This window comes from Heliconius melpomene, chromosome 17, assembly GCF_056956725.1.
Source record: "Heliconius melpomene rosina isolate 202511_hmr_F chromosome 17, ASM5695672v1, whole genome shotgun sequence".
Classification (NCBI taxonomy): Eukaryota; Metazoa; Arthropoda; class Insecta; order Lepidoptera; family Nymphalidae; genus Heliconius; species Heliconius melpomene.
In genome coordinates, this window is record NC_140405.1 from 8,961,195 (window position 1) to 8,984,733 (window position 23,539).

Here is a 23,539-nt window from a genome sequence, read left to right on the forward strand (position 1 = left end):
GCAAACACTACGGAGCTCGACATTTGTAATGTGATACCGCCGGAATGTGGGATTTCGGAATGAAATATGTAATATAAAGGTAAAATGTTACTTGTTGTTAAAAGTAAAATGGTACCACGCATCCTGGACTTTTCTTAGAGAGAAAGCTTAAAGAACTTATAAATAAATCAACTATAATGTTTTTTTCATAAATCCCGCTCCCAAATTTCTTCTCATAGGTAGATTTCATTTTCTCGCGTGAGAATCGTTTTCAGTCCTATGCTTGTAACCCTGCACCACGACTGGCCTCAATATCAAATATCCTTTATATCTCCATATTAATTCGTCTCTCTAGCACTAATTAGAACATACACAATGATAAATCAGTGCAGAATTATTAGAGGTTAGATAAACTAATTACTTGTAGACCGCAAAACGTATTAGGCATCTATTTACGGAGCACGTTGTAATGGAGATGCAAATGAACACGAGGTGTAGAACAATTGTAGTAGCAGGAATGTGATTTATACTCTTAAATGTTAAGGGTAAAATAGGATTAATTTTATTTTCTTGCTTTAGTATTGCGGCAAAACGCGGCGTTGAGCTCCGAAACTCGACATGCAATGCCTCCAGAATTCGGTGGAGGGGCCGGTAGTGACTTAATGGGAACAGCGTGTCTTAACACTAGATTCCCATTTCCCATATTGTGCTTTGTGCGGGTACAGTATGAAGCAAGAAAAAATAAATAAAAATATGACTACTTTAAAAAAATATTATAAAAATACAATATAAAAAGGAAATTGCAAGTCTTCTATTACTCACATCATAATATAACAATGTGTATTTATGTATGTATATTCTATAAAACTACTCTTTAATGACAGCCTCTGCAAGGAAGAAAATATAGAAACAAAAGCTGTCGCAATTTAGCCTTCTTTTTTTTTTTCTTCTTTAGCTAAGGAAAACACACCTGACAAATAATACGTTATTAAAAATCCATACCACGCGGACGGAAGCAACAAAAAATTATTCTCATCTTGACTCAATTTTCAGTAAAATAGACGACGAGATGAGGTGGGGGCTTTTTTACCCTTTTAGAAGGCGCCTGTACCACCTGTGTCGCTTAAATTATGTAAATATTTTTAATTCAGACTCTCGTAGCCTATTCATGTTTTGGTAAAAGGAAATTTTTGGGTCAAATTGAAAGGAGACGCGTTTGATGTACGTAAATAAGTTAGATGTTTTGTCATAAGCGCGACAGTATGAAATATGATAGAATAAAATTTGAAACTTACCTTGACCAGCCAGCGTTATAGTACTAGCTGAGTTTATTTGGTACATTTCTGACATTTTTTGAGTATTACTCTAGCAATATGTTCGGCCGAGTGGAGAATGTTATATCGCTTAAGAATTCGTTATTCCCTGTGTGATTCCATATATTGTGCTTACATTCTCCCCTAGAATGTCGGCTGCTTTATTATAAATACATAGATATTTCTCCAAGTTTCACGTCGACACAGACGTAATATTTTCGAAAGAAATGAGATACGATCCGAGGTAAAAGTGCCAATTTCAACGTATGTTAGATTGATTGACGTTTCGATAAAATGGTGAACGCGCTCGAATCGGAATAAGTCGTCATTGACAAGTTTTTTTTTATTTATGACTAGTTTTCCTGATATCGTGATCAAGTTTGTTTACTTATTCATGTCTTCATAAAATATATGAATATTACCAGCTATAGTATAATGATATAGTAACCAAGCTTCACGATTTTTCCTGCGATTCTTGAGACCTTGTATAATGTGGTGTAGTGGTGGAACTCAACGCCACGCACTGTATCACCAGAGCGGGGAAATGAAAATAATTTAAATACAATCATTCTTCTGTATGGGGATCGGAATCAGTCAGACGCTATATACTCGTAGTTAGGTATTCAAATCGTAATTTTTTGAATCTAAGCTAATAATATTTTTTTATTTGGAGTTTAAACTAAAAAAAACAGTTATATTAATTAAACGGTTTTTATCATTTTTGAAAACTTATCTTGCAGTAAGGGAACAAAATACTTTGTAAACACTGAAGTTCCCCAGACTACCGATCAAACCCACAACCACCACGAAAATTTCATAAAATATTAATAACAAAAAGTAATTTAATTGCTTTTATAACCAAAAATATATACTTAAATTGAAAGTAAATATTTCTCGTCATTCCACGAACTTTACTTCATATAACGAATCCAGTTATTCACATCAGGTACTACGTAGTTCACACATGATTTGCGGCCGGCGTGATACTACAGACGACACAATCATAGGCGCTACGCCCACGCTCCTTGGTATCGAGGAATAGGTTTTTGATCTATAGATATTTAAGACTAGTGGACCCGAACGCGGCTACGCCCGCTTGAACTATACGAATATTTATTAAATATATTTATGAAATTATTTTTAGTTTTCAATAGAGAGATGCGTTAAGCGAGCTCATTTTGGGTGACGTTTTCTAACAATAAACTTTGCAAATCGTTGCTTAGCAACGGTCGTATAGTTACGGTTGTTATTAACATGGCGGAATAAATTGTATATCAAATTAATAAGTATTTTAATATATTGGTATATATCGAAAATATTACAAATATGAGAAAAAAAATCCTATGTTCATCCCGAGACCCTCAAGTATCTCTATATGAGTATTTTATCACAATTAAATTAGCGGTTTGGCCCTGATTGCGTAAAAGACAGACAGACAGAGTTACTTTTGAATTTATAATATAGGTATGGATAGAAATAAAATTACAAATAAAATATCTACTCTATAACATTATTATAATATTGATGTACAAACGTCTGAATAAAAGGAACGAAACTCGAATCTATCAAATGGTAATAATTTTTTAGGAGATGTTTTTCGGAGAAATAAGTAATTGCTTTTTCTTGATTTTTGGTATGAAATTATAACATTTTATTTTGTTATAACGTGCCTACGACCTAATTAGTAAAGAAAAGTTACACTGCGAGACAAATTAACCTGCACTGAAATCTCTCTCGATTGTTATAATTTTAATGCTTAAATGTCAGTTTAAGGCTAAGACAAATCTATACTAATATAATAAAGCGGAAGAGTTTGTTTGTTTGTTTGTTTGTTTGTTTGTTTGAACGCTAAGATCTCTGGATCTACTGGTCCGATTTTCATTGTTTTTGTTTTGTATGAAAGCTGCATTCTTCAGAAGTGCTATAGGCTATATAACATTACATTACACATATATACTAATATATTTTAAAGTATATTCTAATTTGACATGCAATTTATTCTGCCATGTTAATAACAACCGTCGTTGCTACGCGACCACTACCGCGACGTTTTGATATTCATCCTTATGAAAATAAATATAACAGTCACTTTTAGCATTTTATCTAGATTGAAATTATAGTTTACTGTATAGCATTCTAATAAATAGTTAAGGAGATGTCACTGATTCCAAATGACCTAGCTTACGGGCGCCATAGTATGACCGACGCGAACGGGCAGATGACATTGACGGACATTTATAAATTTTCATACATTTTCGAACTATTGTAAATGTTTATGTAATTATTTGCTGTTTATAATTAATTTAAGCTACACTTTGGTTCTCTTCTTATTTTATTTGATATTGCCCGCTAAAATCATCCTACTTAATAGAGAGAAATGTTTAATTATTTCGTTGAGTCGATATCTATGTACTCACGCACGGAAAACTTTAGGTACTTTTTCTAATATTAAGAATACCTATCCTTTAGTCACTTTTAATCCTTTTGTTGGTTCATTTCAATAACTCAGATAATTTTTTCTAATAATATGTCTCTACTTATTATTCTTTTTGATTATTAAAGCTTATATTTTCTTACTAATTCTATTGAAAATTGAAAATAATTTCATGAATATATTTAATAAATATTCTTATAGTTGAAGCAGGCGTAGCCGCGTCCGGGTCCACTAGTACTATAATAAAATTAAAAACTTAAGCACTGGTTATTCTCAATCATTATATAAAATTAATATATTAATCAGATATTATTAAAAATAAAATTAAATCTTCGCGTTAAGTCCAGATAAATAAATATCTTAAATAACCCCTTTTTTGTTAAGAACTATATATTATGATTTTCCAACAATTAATAAAGATTTACACTTCAAGTCCCACCAGTGCAAATAAGCAGGCGAAGCTGCGCGTGTCCGCTAGTCACATATATATATATATACATACCACAAGAGTATGCATTTCAAAAATTTTTAATATGTCTAAAGAGACTCCTACTTGACTTTTATTAGCGACCAGTGGAAGTTCTTTCCTCCGGCGCCGTGGCGCTGGGAAACGGTTGCAGGCAACAGCCCTCTGACCGTGGTCTCTTGCGGTGGCCATTACGATGGCCACGTCGTTGGAGTGGGCACTAGGCCCGGTGGGGTTGTGGCTGCCGAGGCAGGCACTGGGTATTGGAGGCTTGTTGGGATGTAGGGGGGGGATGAGCGTTTGCCACCTGGGCGGTCAGCCCAGCCGAGTGAGACCCTTGGTTGCCCCAAGGGAGGCCCAGCTAGGCGACCAGCGACCGAGGAGGCTGCTCAGGAGTCGGGGGCTGAGGGGGAGGGGGGGATGATATCCCTCGGCAGGCGTTTGGCGGCATCCGGCGGTCGAGTGTGGAGCGGGGCGATGTTGCGTAGGTGCAGGTGGTCCGAAGCATCGGCGCGGCGATACGCGTTGCTCGCGAGCCGGCCGATGTGATCCTCCAGACTCTCTAACCGCAGGTCACGCTGTAGGGTAGCGTTCCTGACGAAGTAGGGAGCCTGGGTAACGCGCCTGAGGGCAGCGTTTTGGACCACCTGCAGGATCTTCTTCTGGGTTTCGCTGATGAGCGCGTACCACGCCGGGCCAGCGTAGGACAAGTGCGGCCTGACGTACGCCTTGTACAGCGACAACTTCGTTCGTAGAGGAAGTCTTGATCGGAATAGTGGACGCAACAAGGAGAGCGCGATTTTGGCCGCGCTGGCTGCCTTCTTGACTTGCCCTGCCATGGTTAGTCTTCGGTCGATCACCACGCCCAGATAGGTGGCTCGGCTGCTCCATGGGACCTGCTGGCCCTGCAGGCTCAGCGGAGGAGGCAGTTTGTGGTGGGACCCAAAGCTGATCGCTTGGGTTTTGGCGATGTTGAGCGCGAGCCTCCACTCCGCCAGCCAGTCCGGCAGCAGGTCGAGGGCGCGCTGGAGCTTCACGGCTGCGTGATGGGGTTTGATCGACTTCGTGTACAGGGCAATATCATCTGCGTAGAGTGCCAGAGTTGCGTCCTGATGCGTCGGGATGTCGTCGGTGTACAAGGCGTATAGGGCGGGCGATAAAATGCTGCCTTGGGGGACGCCTGCGGCGATAGGGTGGCTGGACGAGATCTCACTCTCCACCCTAACGCTGAACGTCCTGCCGGAGAGATAGCTCGCCAGGATTGTGGCGACGTGGTGGGGGATGCCTGCTCGTATATTAGCGACCAGTAGTGGATTTCATTCGTCCGGCGCTTGCGCCGGGAAACAGTACAGGGCGGTTGCCCTTCTTCTGCGGTGTCTCGCGGCGGCTATTACGATAGCCGCGTCATTGGGGGATGGCCTGGGAGCCAAGGGGGAATCGGGTTAACTGGGGGGTCAACTGGGGGGGGGGGGGGAGTCGTGGTGAAGGGATGAGCTGTGTGCCCCCTGGGCGGTCAGCCAAGCTAGGTGAGACTCACGGTTACCCGTGAGAGGCCCAGCTTAGGCGACCAGCGACCGAAGGGGCAGCTCAGGAGGCGGAGTTAGGTAGGGTGAGGATATCCCTTGGTAGGCGCATCTTGTCCGGTGGCCTGGAATGCCATGGCGCGATGTCCTGGAGATGTGGGTGGTCCGATGCATCGGCGCGGCTGTATGCGTTGCGCGCGAGCCGGCCGATGTGTACCTCCAGGCTCTCTATTCTGAGGTCGCGCTGGATGGTGGTGTTCCGAACGTAATAGGGAGCCTGGGTGACGCGCTGGAGGGCGACGTTTTGGACCACCTGTAGGACCTTGCGCTGGGGCGCACTTGCGAGCGCGTACCAGGCCGGGGCGGCGTATGTGAGGTGTGGCCTCACGTAGGACTTGTAGAGGGCAAGTCTCGTGCGCAGCGGTAATTTCGAGCGCAGCAGCGGGCGGAGGTGGAATAACGCCACCTTGGCAGCAGCAGCGGCCTTCTTCACCTGCCTGGACATCTGCAACCTTCTGTCAATGGTTACGCCCAGGTAAGTGATCTCCTTTCTCCAGGGAACCTGCTCACCCAGCAGGCGCAGCGGAGGAGGGAATCTCAGGTGGCCTCCAAACAAGATTGCCTGAAACCCAGGCAATCTTGCAGGCCGCTGCTCTAGCGGGATGTCATCCGTGTAGAGGGCATACAGGGCAGGGGATAGTGAGCTGCCCTGTGGTACCCCGGCGGCGATCAGGTGGCTGCGGGAAACTGCACTCTCCACTCTGACGCGAAAGGTCCTGCCGTCGAGAAAGGCGGCTAGCACGGCGACGACGTGGTGCGGGGTTCCGGTACGGAGAATCTTCGTCAGAAGGCCTGGGTGCCAGACGCGGTCGAAGGCGCCGGCGACGTCCAGGAAGGCTGCACATGCACTCTCCTTCCTATTGGCTGCTGCTGCGGCGAAGTGGATCACTCGGGCCACTTGGAGCGTGGTTGAGTGGCCACTTCGGAAGCCAAACTGTTCGGGCCGCGGTTGCAGGTGCGGCTGCAGGAGTGGGAGTAACATCCTCTCGAACAGTTTGGCGATGGCGTTCAGAAGCGTGATGGGGCGGTAGCCCTCCGGTTTCCTATGATCCTTCCCTGGCTTCGGGATCATCACGACCAGACCCTCCTTCCACGCCCGGGGGAAGTAACCCAGGCGCAGAATGGCGCTGAAGAGTCTGGCCGTTGCTGCAGTCAGTCGGTTGTCGAGATGGCGTAGGGCGCTGTTTGTGATTCCGTCTGTTCCGGGAGCCTTCCTGGGCTTGAGGCCCCGGATTGCCTTCTTCACGGCCGAAGGTGAGAAGAATGGTGGATCAGGAGCAGTGAGGGCCTTGAGTGAGGAGAGGCGCATCTTCACCTCCTCTTCGACCTCGGCATGGAGGACTGGGCACTCACTGGGATTCGGCTGGAATTGGGCCGCCAAATAATCCGCCAGCATGTCGGCTCTCTCCTCTGAGGAGTATCTCAGGGAGCCGTCTTGATGGAGTAGTGGGCGGGCTGGAGGCTTCTTCTTCATTATTTGGCGGCTGAGCTTGTTCAGTGAGGGGTAGTCCTCACATGCCTTGGAGATCCGCTCTTCCCATGTGTGGGCCTCTCGGTCGCCAAGGGCGACTCTGACTTGGTCAATAAGCCTGTTCAGCTTGGTTTTTGTGGCAGGGTCCCTGTTTTCCTGCCACAACTTGCGGGTTCTTCTCTTCTTTTGGATGAGATCTTCTATCCACCTGGGTGTGGGAGGGAGTCCGCGCTGGCTAGGTGGAGTGGTGGCAGTGTCGATGGCGTCCTTAATGTTGCCCACTATGGCGCTTTCAAGGCGGTCGATACTTGCTGCGTCGATGAGGGGTTCGTTGCATGGGGATTGCATGGAGTGGAGCGCGCCCTCAAAGCGCTCCCAGCAGATCCGACCACCGGACGGCGGGCCCCTGGCGAGGGTCGGCCTGCCCTCAAGTGAGACAAGGACAGGCTGGTGATCGGATCCGAAGGCGTCCGATATTACTTCAAGGTCTATTGCATCTAACCCCCTGTGCATGACCAAGTCGATCGTCGTGGGGTCGTGTCTGGTGTTGTCGGAGTAATGTGTGGGCTCGTCAGGGCCGTCGATTTCGTAACCGAGCCTTTGGGCGTCGCGGTACAGGTATCGCCCTGCCTGGTTGGTGGAGCGACAACCCCAGGCGGTGTGGTGCGCGTTCCAATCGCCCGCGACCAGAGTCGGGGTGCTGCTGGTGAAGTGCTGCTGTACCACGTCGACGGCCAGGCGAGTGTTGCCCGGCCGGTACGTAGCATAGACCCTCAGTGGTTTGTCGTCGTGATGGATTTCGACACCCAGTGATTGGAGTGACTGGGTGTCGATGACGGGCAGCGGATGCACAACCTTCTTCGGATGCACAAAGATTCTTGCGGGTCGCGACGAGGAGGCCCCTGAACGCGTTCTCACCGGTGGCGTCCAGCCGCAGGACATGGTATCCTGCGATGCTAGCGGAGAATGCCGGGTGCAAGTGGGTTTCATTCACCAGCGCGACGTCGACGTTGTGTTGGCGCAGGATATAGCGGAGGGCGGGCATCTTCCTTCGCAGCCCCCGGGCGTTCCAGTATATGATTCTCAGTTTAGATGTGAATGGTAAGCAGGTTCTTCATTCCTTCCATAACACACTGGACAGGGTCTTGACCTTCCCTCAGAGCGAGGAGAACGTTTTTGAGGGTGTCAAGAGCCCTGTCGATGGCAATGAGTGCAGGCTGCGCCTTGGCTTGCGTCTGCAGTGTGCTTGTTGTGGCTGCGGTGGTGCCTGCAGCGGGGGCTGCGGCTGCGGGGGTGCGTGTAGTGGGAGGCGGGGGGTTGGTGGACGAGGCACCGGCCTGCTCCTGTTGCCTCCTCGTTCTCTTCCCTCCCCTTTTCTTTGGCCGTCTTCCTCCTTTGTTAGAGGGCGGGTTAGCGGGTGCCATGAGGTTGGTGGCCTCATTCTCCGCTTCCACCGTGTTGTCGTCCATTCTGGGGGCGGCGGCTTTCTTCGCCCTTCGTGCTGTGTCGGCTTGGGAGAGGGCTACAGTGCCGGCCCTCTTGTTGCGCAGTTCGCGTTTGAACTGTGGGCAGGCGGTGTGGTTGGCCGGGTGCGCGCCGCCACAGTTCGCACAGGTAGCTGGTACTTCGAGCGGGCGCGGGCAGTCGCGCGCGAGGTGTTCCTCCCCACACCTCACGCAGGCCAGGCGTCGGTGGCACCCGTGGCTAGAGTGCCGAAACGCCTGGCAGCGATGGCACTGCGCCGGGCCCCGCTTACTCCTCCAGGGTTCTACCTTGATACCCGGCATGTTCAGTAGTTCAGTAATTTGGTATATGCCGGGTATCAGATTCGGGGTGTTAGTGAACGTCACGTGGAAGATGCATCCAGGCCGGCCCTTCCTCGCCTTGATCGGTCGGGCGTACTCGGCCTGGAAGCCGAGTTCTCGGAGAGCTTCGCTTATCTCGTCGGGAGTCGTCGTGACCGGCAGCCCTCTTATGGCAATCTTCCTACTCTTTTCCGCCGGTAGAGCGTATGAAAACCACGAGATTTGTTCCGACTTCTCCAAGTCGGAGAGATACCGCTGGATTACGCAGTATTCTTCAACGGATTCCGGTGAGAAGCGAACACCCTTGCCAAAGGGGCGCGCGTTCGGGGCACGTCCTAGTTTCATCTTTAGCGCCCGAAAGTGTTGAGTCCAATTCGGGAGCTCTTCTACCACTAGGGGCGGGTAGCGTGGCGTTTTTGGCGGCTTCGTAGTTGCTGGTGTTGCGCTGGGTACCGTTGGGATGTTGGTATTTGAATTCCGAGTGGCATCAGCAAAGGTTGGGGCTGCTGTCATGGTCACGGGTGTGGCAGCTGCAGGATGAGGGTCCAAAAGAGGCATATCTCTGTCTTTCCCTTCATCTCTTTTTCTTCTTCTTCCGTCTGGTCGGTCGCTCTGGATGGTCACCGGGCAGTGGCGCTTTCCGGTGTCAGCATCTCCATAGTCCTCGGTGCGCTGACGACGCACCGGGGTCTGGTAAATGGGCTGCGACTGCGCCTGGTCTAGCGCTTGAGCACGGTCGTTTAGGAACACGGCCATGTGCTCCATCAGCTCCCGACTCAGCACACCATTGCGCTTGAGTTCTGCCAAAGCTACCATGTCCCTATTCAGTGATGACTGCGGGGATATGGCGTCGTCCAGCACCCTGGGGGGCGCGGAGGGGGAGCGCTTCTTCGGCTCCTGGTGTCGGTGGGCGCTGCGTGCGGCCCTGGGTGCCTGGCCTGGGGCAGGCGAGGCGGCTGGTGCGGGCGTCGATCCCGCGAGGCACGGCGCGCCAGGTTGCGCCGCGGAGAGAGAGGGCTCCCTCGACGTGGTCCCATGGTCCATTGCCTGCACGGGTACGCCGTACAGTGCAGTGGAGCGCGGGGGCCGGGTGCCGCTGGTTGCGGCGGTGGCTGCGGCCGCAGCAGGGGACTCTTGTGTCCCCGCACGCGGCGGCTGGTGGCTGCTCATTCCTTTGAGCACGGGAGGCGGCAGCAGTTGACTGTCCTCACAACCCTTCTGCCCATCTCGGTCCGGGCAGGGAGTCCAAGGGGAAGGGGTTCCCCTCCACACAGGCCAGTGCGGGCGAAGTTCCTCCTTATTTGGTCACAAATAAGGTGAGAGCTTCTTGGTGTGGTCCTCGGGTTCGGGTGAGCTTGCTTCGGTCCGGTCTTCTTCTGGTAGTGATGAGTACTTGATCCTTAGCAGGTAACAGTCAGGCTGATCCATTAGCGACCAGTGGAAGTTCTTTCCTCCGGCGCCGTGGCGCTGGGAAACGGTTGCAGGCAACAGCCCTCTGACCGTGGTCTCTTGCGGTGGCCATTACGATGGCCACGTCGTTGGAGTGGGCACTAGGCCCGGTGGGGTTGTGGCTGCCGAGGCAGGCACTGGGTATTGGAGGCTTGTTGGGGTGTAGGGGGGGGATGAGCGTTTGCCACCTGGGCGGTCAGCCCAGCCGAGTGAGACCCTTGGTTGCCCCAAGGGAGGCCCAGCTAGGCGACCAGCGACCGAGGAGGCTGCTCAGGAGTCGGGGGCTGAGGGGGAGGGGGGGATGATATCCCTCGGCAGGCGTTTGGCGGCATCCGGCGGTCGAGTGTGGAGCGGGGCGATGTTGCGTAGGTGCAGGTGGTCCGAAGCATCGGCGCGGCAATACGCGTTGCTCGCGAGCCGGCCGATGTGATCCTCCAGACTCTCTAACCGCAGGTCACGCTGTAGGGTAGCGTTCCTGACGAAGTAGGGAGCCTGGGTAACGCGCCTGAGGGCAGCGTTTTGGACCACCTGCAGGATCTTCTTCTGGGTTTCGCTGATGAGCGCGTACCACGCCGGGCCAGCGTAGGACAAGTGCGGCCTGACGTACGCCTTGTACAGCGACAACTTCGTTCGTAGAGGAAGTCTTGATCGGAATAGTGGACGCAACAAGGAGAGCGCGATTTTGGCCGCGCTGGCTGCCTTCTTGACTTGCCCTGCCATGGTTAGTCTTCGGTCGATCACCACGCCCAGATAGGTGGCTCGGCTGCTCCATGGGACCTGCTGGCCCTGCAGGCTCAGCGGAGGAGGCAGTTTGTGGTGGGACCCAAAGCTGATCGCTTGGGTTTTGGCGATGTTGAGCGCGAGCCTCCACTCCGCCAGCCAGTCCGGCAGCAGGTCGAGGGCGCGCTGGAGCTTCACGGCTGCGTGATGGGGTTTGATCGACTTCGTGTACAGGGCAATATCATCTGCGTAGAGTGCCAGAGTTGCGTCCTGATGCGTCGGGATGTCGTCGGTGTACAAGGCGTATAGGGCGGGCGATAAAATGCTGCCTTGGGGGACGCCTGCGGCGATAGGGTGGCTGGACGAGATCTCACTCTCCACCCTAACGCTGAACGTCCTGCCGGAGAGATAGCTCGCCAGGATTGTGGCGACGTGGTGGGGGATGCCTGCTCGTAGCACCTTGTGCAGGAACCCCGGGTGCCACACGCGGTCAAACGCGCGTGACACGTCTAGGAAGGCTGCTGCGGCAAACTCCTTCTTATTGGCAGCCGTGGCCGCGAAGTGTACGACTCTGGCCACCTGCAGCGTGGTAGAATGGTCGCTGCGGAACCCGAATTGTTCATTGCGCGGCTGGAAGTGCGTCTGTATGAGCGGCAGCAACAGTTTCTCGAAGAGCTTTCCAACCGCGCTGAGGAGGGCGATCGGTCGGTAGCTGTCCGGGTCTCTCGGGTTCTTCCTCGCCTTGGGCAGCATAATGACCAGGCCCTTTTTCCACGCCTGGGGGAAGTATCCCAGGCGTAGACTGGCGTTGAAGAGCCTGGTCAGTGCGGCGACGATCCTAGGAGGGAGATGGCGTAGCGCGCCATTGGTGATGCCGTCAGGTCCGGGCGCCTTCTTCAACTTCAGTCTCTTGATCGCCTTTGAGACGGCCGTCGGAGTGAAGAAGGGAGGAGGTGGCAGGGGGCGTGCGGGGGACGCTAAAGCGAGGGCGGTGTCGGCCTCCATCTGGGCGTGGTGGGCAGGTCGCTCGCTCTCGTTGGGCCGAAACGTGGAGGCCAGGTGTGTGGCCAGGATCTCCGCTCTCTCCGCCGCGGGATAGCGAAGAGAGCCGTCCGGGTGAGACAGAGGGTGCACTGCTGGCCTCTTTTTGGTGAGTTGGCGGCATAGGCGGTTAAGAGAAGGTTGCTCCTCGTCCGCCTCCTCTATGCGGCGTTCCCAGGCGTCGGCGCCGGCCTCCACGAGCGCCTCGCGGACGCGCTCGATGAGCCGGTTCAGTCGGGTTTTGATGGCGGGGTCCCTGGACTGTTGCCACTCCTTTCGCACCCGCCTCTTCTTCATGATGAGGGCACGAATGTGTGCAGGGACTGGAGGCAATGAGCGGGTGGAGACGGGGGTTGAGGCTTCCTCCATGGCATCCTTGATGACGGATGTCACCCTGGCCTCGAGGCGGTCGACGTCCGCGGCGTCGACGATAGGCTCAGAGGTAGGAAGTTGCTGGTCACCGATGTTGGCCTGGAACCGCTCCCAAGAGATCCGCCGTCCGGGAGGTGGGCCTCTGGCCAGTGTCAGGCTGCCCCTAAGTGTTACAAGGACAGGCAGATGATCGGACCCGAAGGCGTCGGGGAGGGTCTCGAGGTCGATCGTGTCGAGTCCTCTCTGCACCACCAGGTCAATGGTGGTGGGCTGATGTGCGCTGGCGAAGGCGAAGTGGGTCGGTTCATTGGGGCCCATCACTTCATATTGGTGTCTGATGGAGTCTTGATGTAGGCGGCGTCCTGCTGTGCACGTCGTCCAGCACCTCCAGGCGGGGTGCTTGGCGTTCCAATCCCCGGCTGCGAGTGTGGGGATGGAACTACCGAGCAACTGGTGCACCTCGCTGACTCGTAGGGAGTTGTTTCCGCCGGGGCGGTAAATGGCGTACATCCGTATGGCTTTGGAGCCGATGTGCACCTCGACGCCCAGAGACTGGAACGACTGGGCGCCGAGGTCGGGCAGCTGTTGGAATACGAGGCTGCGGCGGACGGCAACCAGTAGCCCGCGCCATGGGTTCTCCGCCGGCGCGTCCAGCCTCAGGACGTGATACCCAGGCAAGTTGGAGGGGAGCGCTGGGTGGAGGTGCGTCTCGTTGATCAACGCGACGTCAACGCTGTTGTCGTTCCAATAGAGTACGCGGGGGGCCTCAGGCGTGAAGGAGAAGGTTGCTCATCCCGCTTAGCACGCATTGGACAGGGTCACGACCCTCCTGCAAGGCAATGAGAACTTCCTTGAGGGTGTCGATGGCCCTGACGATGATAGCGTGCGTCGGCTGGCGGGTTGTGGCCGATGTGGTTCTAGGCGCGGCATCAGGGGCCGCGGCTGCAGTCTTCAAGGGGGCAGCGAGGGGAGGGAGGGGTTCGCTGGCCTTTTGTCTCTTTGTCCTCTTCCCTCCCCTTTTCTTGAGTCTTCTGCCACCCTTCTCCGTAGCGGGATTGGCGGGGGCCATGAGAGTGGCGGCTGCGTTCTCCTCTCCGACCGTGTTGGAGGAGACTAAGGGAGCTGAGGTCCTGGGTTTGCGGGTGGAATCTTCTTTTGTGAGGGCGACTGTGCCCGCCCTCTTGTTCTGGAGCTCCCTCTTGTATTGGGGGCAGGCTGAGTAGTTGGCGGGATGGGCGCCGCCACAGTTGGCGCACGTGGCGGGAACATCGAGGGCCCTCGGGCAATCGCGCGCGAGGTGCTCTTCGCAACACCTCACGCAAGCCAGCCGCCGGTGGCACCCGTGGCTGGAGTGCCGGAATGCCTGGCAGCGGTGACACTGTGCCGGGCCCCTCTTGCTTCTCCAGGCTTCTATTTTGATACCTGGCATGAATAACAACTCCGTCACGCTGTAGATGCCAGGTATCAGGTCCGGGGTGTTCTTCAGGATGGCGAGGAAGATGCACCCGGGCCTCCCCTTCCTCGCTTTAATTGGACGCACGTATTCGGCAGTGAAGCCGAGATCCGCCAGGGCATCGGTTATTTCTTCCGGGGTAGTAGTGACGGGTAGCCCCCTGATGGCTACCTTCTTGCTTTTCTCCGCCGGGAGGGCATAGGAGAACCAGGATATGGCCTCGCTCTTCTCGAGCTCGGAGAGGTACCGCTGTATTACACGGTACTCATTCTCCGAGCTGGGTGAAAAACGCACCCCTCTGCCGAAGGGGCGCGCGTTAGGTGCTTGTCCCAATTTGTTGTGGAGCGACCGGAAATGAGTCGCCTAATTTGGCATATTCTCCACTATCAGCGGGGGATAGCGCGGCTTGGGTGTTACAGAGGTCGCAGTGGTTGGCGCCGCATCCTGTGTCACCCGGCTTGGGCCAGGTGCCCGGAGCGCGTCGGCGAACGTTGAGCTCGAAGTGGTGGTCGCTGTGGTTACGGTACCCGATGCCTGGTCCGACGTGGAAGCAACTGTAGTTGGAGGAACGAGGAGTGGCATGTCCTTGCCGACCCTGCCTCCCTCTGGGCGTTTTCTTGATTCAGGCCGGCTGGCCTGGATGGTCACCGGGCAGTGGCGCTTTCCAGTGCCTGGGGTTTCGTACTCTGCAGTGCGTTGACGGCGCACCGGTGTCAGGTACATGGGCTGCGACTGCGTCTGGTCCAACGCTCGAGCACGGTCGTTTAGGAACACGGCCATGTGTTCCATCAGCTCCCGACTCAGCGCGCCATTGTGCTTGAGTTCTGCCAAAACTACCATGTCCCTGTTCAGTGAAGACTGCGGGGACATGGTATTGTCCAGCACCCTGGAGGGCGCGGAGGGGGAGCGCTTCTTCAGCTCCTGGTGTCGGTGGGCGCTGCGCGAGGCCCTGGGTGCCTGGCCTGGGGAAGGTGAGGCGGCTGGTGCGGGCGTCGATCCCGCGAGGCACGGCGCGCCAGATTGCGCCGCGGAGAGAGAGGGCTCCCTCGACGTGGTCCCATGGTCCATTGCCTGCACGGGTACGCCGTACAGCGCAGTGGAGCGCGGGGGCCGGGTGCCGCTGGTTGCGGCGGTGTCTGCGGCCGCAGTAGGGGACGCTTGTGTCCCCGCACGCGGCGGCTGGTGGGTGCTCATTCCTATGAGCACGGGAGGCGGCAGCAGTTGACTGTCCTCACAACCCTTCTGCCCATCTCGGTCCGGGCAGGGAGTCCAAGGGGAAGGGGTTCCCCTCCGCACAGGCCAGTGCGGGCGAAGTTCCTCCTTATTTGGTCACAAATAAGGTGAGAGCTTCTTGGTGTGGTCCTCGGGTTCGGGTGAGCTTGCTTCGGTCCGGTCTTCTTCTGGTAGTGATGAGTACTTGATCCTAAGCAGGTAACAGTCAGGCTGATCCCATTAGCGACCAGTCAGTTGTTTGCCATATCACGCATTCAAAGCGAACGTAACGATAGCGCGATCTAACTTACAATTAGCGCCATCTAGTTTTCTTTTCGGAAGTTTATTTTATTATGGACGATTTGGACGAGGCGACTTGAAATTATAGTTAACTTTCACGAAGTGTTATAAATGCCGACTCAACTTGCCAAATTAGGTTAGGTTAGAGAAAGAAGGATTGAGGCCTTCATGTCGCAGTGGTAGCGTGTTATGTAAACGCGACTGTTATGGGTTCGATCATCAATCATTAGTGATACAGTGTTTCACTAATGCAGTCACTACCGAACACAAAGTTTATGATTCTGTACTGTTTTTCCCAAAATAAAGAATTTATTTATTATTATTTATTTATTAGAGTTATTTTACAAAGAGTATTATAAATCTTTGCCCAAATCAGTAAATAATTTAACATTTAAGGCTGTCAGTCAATTTTGTTTATTTAATAAATAATCATATTTTATTATGTATATATTGTGTATAATTTCTGTTTATCTTATAGGTGAAGGCAGTATCTTAGCTGGATCTCTTTTTAACGTGCATCTACTATTGCGTAATATTGTCTCTTTACCGTACACTCTCCTTTGTGTGTTTTCCATTCAACGTGACATTGGCGAAGTGATTAGTGCTGAACTGGCACGCTCGGATCGCCATAATTAAAGAACAACAACAACAAAAATAATCATGTAGTGCAAGCGGGCGAAGCCGCGGGCTGTTTTTATATACTTAATTTAGCACAAATTGTGTGACTCCCATATTAGGAAATTCCCTCGGGTGTCGAGACAAAGCGCGGTATTGAGCTCCGCCACTCAACAGATAAAGCCTTCAGAATCCAGGGTAAAAGGGGAAAAGAGTATCTTAACACTAGGTTCCCTTCGCCTATCATGCTGTGTGCGGGATACAGCATGAAGTTAATAAAAAAAATAGTATAACATATATCAACAACTTCACAGATCCGCACACTGTCGATATAATAAAACATGTCACAACATGTCAAAGAGATTTCACAATTCGGTAGATTACTTTTTCAACTTTTTCATAATTGTATTACTTTGTTTATTTTCTCGTTTACATCGATATGTCAATTGATTGATTAAATTTTGTAATTAAGCCATATTAATCAGAGCTTATGTGTGTCTCGTTTATTTATTCCTTTTCACATTTCCCGTCGGTATATATTTTTATTTTTTTTACACGTGTAATAAATCACTCAATGAATCCCCGGATTGACACACTTATGGCAACATTAATGATGAATTTATATAATTTTTAGGTATTATTGATTTTTATCGGTCGTGCTGATCGTTAGTTTAAAAGGTACGTAAACACCATTTCGTAATTTTTATTTAATTTAGTTTCATTTCTCCGCCTTCGTAGACAAAGAGAAAAAGAAAAACGTGACATTAAAATATCATACAAAACGATAAATCAGACATTCACATTCTATTCCTATATATAGTTTGTTGAACAAAACTAAACAAAAATATTTCTCCAAATCCAACAATGTAATAAACTCATACGCGGCTCGGTATTCGCACATGATTCGTGAGCGCCGTGACAAGCGGCACTATCGCGGGCGAACGTCACGCTCCCGAGGATAAACGTGTTCATTTGATCTCTGAATTTAATATATTTTCCTCTTATTTCCTTTGTAACTTTGTATGGTATGTCATGCTTCGAAAATATTTTAGTATATCATGATGAATACAATGTTGTACTTACGAGTACAACCTAGGTATGTATTTATCTTGTTGTGTCAGTGGGGTATTGTGGTTTTTTCTGATTGTGGAATTCTTTAGATTTCTTTAGTTTTTTTTTCTTATATGTGATATTGTAGACGCTAGTAATGTAGAGGAATTATGAGATTTATTATATATGGTAAACTCTTAGCAGTTTACTTTTATATAATCAACAATTGTGTATTATATATTTTTTTAAAAGAAGACAATTTTAAAACTTAACCACAGTTGTTTAAATTAAAAAAAAAAGAAACTTGTAATCAGATATGGTATCTTTTTAATTATGTTTATAAAAACATTAAGTTATTACAACAACATTAATTTATTAATAACATTAATTTATTACAACAACATTAATTTATTAATAACATTAATTTATTAATGACAAAACAGATAAGAAAAAAAACCATATAATATTGCATAATTTTAATTATTATTTTTAAAGAGAAATTTAGTAAAATTTTTTTTAATTAACGTTACATTTACATCTGTCATTGACGCATATTCCTGCAGGAAACTTAAGATGACGACAGCGAGTTATGCAGCCTTGTGGCTCGCAGTGCGGTTTCAACCTCAACGGTTCTATGGTCAGCTCTTCATCTTCAGGTTCTAATGAACATTTATATTTATACTTATTATGTAAGATAGCATATTAATTTATATTCATATCAGTTTATTTTAAAACAAAACTGTATCACAGGTGTAGCACATTAGGGAGAGTGCGCCTAGTGTTAAGGCACTCCGTTTTCCACTTTCCGCCGAATTCTGGAGGCATTCCGCGTTGAGTGGCGAAACTCAAACCACGCTTTCGTTAGGTTAGTTTATGAAATTAGCTCGTTCGACTAAACAAAGTTCTTTCGCTAGCTTAAAAAATAAATAAATAAAATTTTTAACATTATTTCTCACCAGTTTGCATGGTTGAAGTAAACCCAGCAAATGTTATAATAAAGAAGATTAGACAAAAGTACTTCATTGTATCACGAGTGGGGTATTTTTTTATTACTAATATAAAATTTACATGTATGCCTTTTATATTATTTTTTTCGTAAAATATATGTATTAATTAAAGTTGATTGCATAATTGTGCTTTTATGCTTTAACACTGAGATAAGGATGATAATAAATATATATTGGATACTATATTATTTTAATTGTTATTAAAAAAAAAAACAGCTGGTAATTGAGTGAGATTTATTCGATGTGATAATTTCATGTACCTACTCGTTTCACTTCATGTGGCCATTTTATGGCGATATTCAGTGATTTTTATGGGTTTGTCATATATTCTTATATGTTTTATATATGTTTTGATGTAATCGGATACTTCAAGTAAATTTGAAAATGCAGCTGAACTGTTGGGAGTTGCAGACCCAAGTCTACGGTAGTGATTTCTACTCCAAGTAGCTCAATAGTAGAAGATTCGTATCACACAACGTTATCATCGCTTAAAAACATCAAAATAATGCATTTTTTCTGCCATTCAACATGCTATGTCACTAAAGTTGTATTAAAAGTGAAGAACGAAGTATTTTAACACTACTGCTTTTGCCATACTATGGGAAAAAGTGTAAAGCTGAAAAAACATATTTAACAATTGTTTTTAATAATCGAAAAACCTAATAAAAAATAAATGCCCTCATATTATACTCTTCGGTCAAGAAACTTGGTTGAAGTTTCATCAATATGAAGTTTGTCAATATTTCCGTTTCGCTCCCGACGCTCGGCACTCATTGATTGGGCTGTCCGTTGCCCTAAAAATAAAATTGAGTGACAATATACACTTTTGAAGATCGATAAGCAATGTTGGATCTTAAAAAAATATTCTTATTTCAAGTATACATAGTGATAAATTCTCCGCATAAAGTTAAAAACATATGTTTGTAAGTCAACTGTAGATATCAACGTTATTAGAGTATCGTAGTGTCTGTACACTAGGTCCCTTGTGCCTACTAGAGGACAAGTGCTTGATTTTTATGAAATTGAAAAATTGAAAGTATCTAATATATAAATTAGAGGCTTATATTATAACTAAATCTGAATAATAAGGCTTAGTAGAATTTGGTACAATAATCTATAATAAGCATTTGAATGTTAGTGAAGTTCAACAAAATTCAAAACATCTAATATCAATAAAAAATACTATTTTAGTATATTTAATTAAATATAGTCGAACTAACACTGTCTTTAATCGACTAATATTAGACTAACTCTAAATAGAATTCCAAGTCCAATATAAAGTTTGTAAATATTTTCGTTGTGCCGATGCGCGACACTCATTGATTGAGCTGCTCGCTCGTCCGAAAAATAAAGTTGAACGACAATCCGCGCTCCCAAAGGCCGATAAACAATATTAGCTGCTAGTAACATAAAAACTAGTAGTTTTCCAATTCCACATTGATTTTATTACTTACAGTGTTTTAATATAGATGTTGTTATAAATTGACATCGTTTTAGCGTTTGGCAGTATATTGCCAGATTATTTCTGGATAGTAGTTATTGATTCTAATTAATTTATGTATATATTTTTAACTTGTTAAGTCTATTTTGTCATAAGTAACGAGAGGAAAAAATATTTAGTCGATGCAATGAAGTCAGCGTACCCGTAAAAGGGGTTCCCCACTATAAAAAAGGATAGACAGATGACAGAGGTAACGTAATTTTAAAATGATTTTCGAGACATTGCACTTAAGTTTCGCGAAAATTGCCTTATAAATTTAAGTAAAAGGACTAAATCGTATACGCTTATATGGTCACGTGAAACACATTCGTAGCATCTGGCACAAGGTATTACAATTCTATATGCAATACGTATTAAATCCTAGATATTACATACCTGAGACTGTCGTGGTACAGTTGGCACGTACGTTACTCTACGGAAATTGTGGATTCAAATTCAACTTAGAAAAATGTTAATACTCATCTATTGTTTTTTGTTCGTCTATGTGAGAACAAAGTCGGAAGGTGGAGAAGGAAGTCACTTATTTTTCTATTTTATTTTTTTATCTATTTACCAAAATTCTTAGTAATAGGCTTTTTCTCGCATGTTTATAAGGGGGAAAACCTATGTATATTCTGTTTATATCCATCTCGTTTTCGAAAATTGGTAGAAATTAAATCGCAGTTTTATATTCCAATAACTCTATAGTATAATTATAACACCGGTTAAAATAGAACTCATAACCATTATGGTTATCACCAGTAGCTGCGCCACTATGGACTTTCTAGCTTACTTATCAACTCAAGCTCATTTTCATTAAGCCTTATTTATAAACAAAGATAGATAGATATAATAAAAACATATATTTTAATAAATTTTGCTACTATAAAGTATGAAATTTCAACAGTATTCAATATCAATAGCTATGAATCCGCACACTGAGCAATGTAATAAACTATGAAACGTACCAATTTTGGAATTCCCAAATTCTGTAAGTTCCTACGTTTTGAGCGGACGTTTAGTTTAATTCGAATTTGAATTTATGTGCTCTCTTTGCTGTCCAATTTATGTAGTCAGATAAGTAAATATTGTTAAAGTTTCCAGTTTCAGTTCGATTCAGTTCGATTTAGTTCGAACGTCTCGGTCGCAGTGTTTGATGAACACACAATTGGTTCAACAAAATTCTCCCCCTATAGTGCATTCACTTATGTTCCTCAATGAATCGTTAAATATATATTGAAATCAGGTTCACGTTGCATCCCACATATAATAGGGTAGACAGAGATTCCCCGATTTTCCGCCGAATTCTGGATGCATTGCGTGTTGAGTGGCGGAACTTAACGCCGCGCTTTGCCTAGTCACTAGAACGAAGAAATAGAAATATACATTTAAATTAATATTTCATTTACGCTAGCACATACAAATTGTAATTGCGGTCAGAGTTGCCTCGAACTCTTGGGAGTCATGTCTGTATTACACAACTATCATAACTCTTAGTTAGTTCCATTACGACCAAGCGGGCGAAACCACAGGTAAACGCTAGTATATAATATGAAATTTTAATTTTGTATATATCAACAATATTTCACAGATATAATTTTTTAAAATAATAGTAAATATTTCACAATAGATACGCGGTATTGCATACAATACACCACAGGATTATAAGCATTGATGTTTAACCCTCTGATAAATTTATCGGTCGGATAAACTTATTATATTGGTTTGTAGCGATAATAAATGTAGGGCAATCAATTCATGTAGGAATGATAAAAATAATCCAATACAATCATTTATTGGAAATATGTTTTTTATTATATATGTTTATATCTATACTAATATAATAAAGCGGAAGAGTTTGTTTGTTTGTTTGTTTGTTTGTTTGTTTGAACGCTAAGATCTCTGGATCTACTGGTCCGATTTTCATTGTTTTTGTTTTGTATGGAAGCTGCATTCTTCAGAAGTGCTATAGGCTATATAACATTACATTACATATATATACTAATATATTTTAAAGTACATTCTAATTTGACAAGCAATTTATTCTGCCATGTTAATAACAACCGTCGTTGCTACGCGACCGCTACCGCGACATTTTGATATTCATCCTTATGAAAATAAATATAATAGTCACTTTTAGCATTTTATCTAGATTAAAATTATAGTTTACTGTATAACATACTAATAAATAACTAAGGAGATGTCACTGATTCCAAATGACCTAGCCACCTAGCGGGCGGTACAGTATGACCGACGCGAACGGGCAGATGACGTTGACGGTTTTATAAATTTTCATACATTTTCGAACTTTATTTGCTGTTTATAATTAATTTAAAATACACTTTGATTCTCTTCTTATTTTATTTGATATTGCCCGCTAAAAATATCCTACTTAATAGAGAGAAATGTTTAGTTATTTCGTAGAGTCAAGAAAACTTTAGGTACTTTTTCTAATATTAAGAATACCTATCCTTTAGTCACTTTTAATCCTTTTGTTAGTTCATTTCAATAACTCAGATATTTTTTTCTAATAATGTGTATCTACTTATTATTCTTTTTGATTATTTGAGCTTATATTTTCTTACTAATTCTATTGAGAATTGAAAATAATTTCATGAATATATTTAATAAATATTCTTATAGTTGAAGCAGGCGTAGCCGCGTCCGGGTCCACTAGTTAATTTATATAAGTACTAGTTGACCCGAACGCGGCTACGCCTGCTTGAACTATACGAATATTTATTAAATATATTTATGAAATTATTTTCAGTTTTCAATAGAGAGATGCGTTAAGCAAGCTCATTTTGGGTGACGTTTTCTAACAACAAATTTTGCAAATCGTTGCTTAGCAACGGTCGCATAGCGACGGTCGTTATTAACATGGCGGAATAAATTGCATGTCAAATTAATAAGTATTTTAATATATTGGTATATATCGATAATATTACAAATATGAGAAAAAAAGTATCCTATGTTCATCCCGAGACCTCAAGTTTCTCTATATGAGTATTTTATCACATTTAAATTAGCGGTTTGACAGACAGACAGACAGAGTTACTTTCGAATTTATAATATAGGTATGGATGGATGGATGGATGTGACATACATAGATCGATCACTGGCGGGATGCCACTGAAGCAATTAGGCCGAGCTTTCAAGTTAAGTACATTTTTTCATTTTCACGGGTATTGTGAAAAAATGCGTATAAATAAAATTGCTTTTTATGATTTTTTTTATAGTAAACAAACTTTAAACAAAAATAAGTGGCTACTATAAGACCAATGTTTTTACTTTATAATCATTTAATAATTATTATTTACTAACTAATGTATAGTTACAATTAAAATTTCAGACTTCTAAACAAAGTTCGTTCGTAAATTGTTTTAATTAATTTCGTTTTGGAGGTCGCCTTATATTTCTTGATAAAGTTGTAATTTTGTTTTGGGAACTCAAAGAAATTATAAGGTTCATGAACACCCATCCATTTTCTAAATTTCTAATTAACCTATTAGCTTAATTTAACAGTATTTTATTTTTTATTTTTTCAGCTTTATCTTTCTCTAATGTATTACAAAATATCATAGGAATCCCCCGTTTGGGGTGAAAATCAATGACATTCTTTTTGTATGAGAGCGAGGAAACTTAAATAATTTTAATATAATAATGTCCCCTAATGGCGATCCTGTACACTATCATTGTATATAGTCGTCTGCTATTCTAATAGTTGTACTAACATTTGTTACTAATATTTGTTATATTTTTTCTATAAAGTAAAGAAAAATTAAGAAT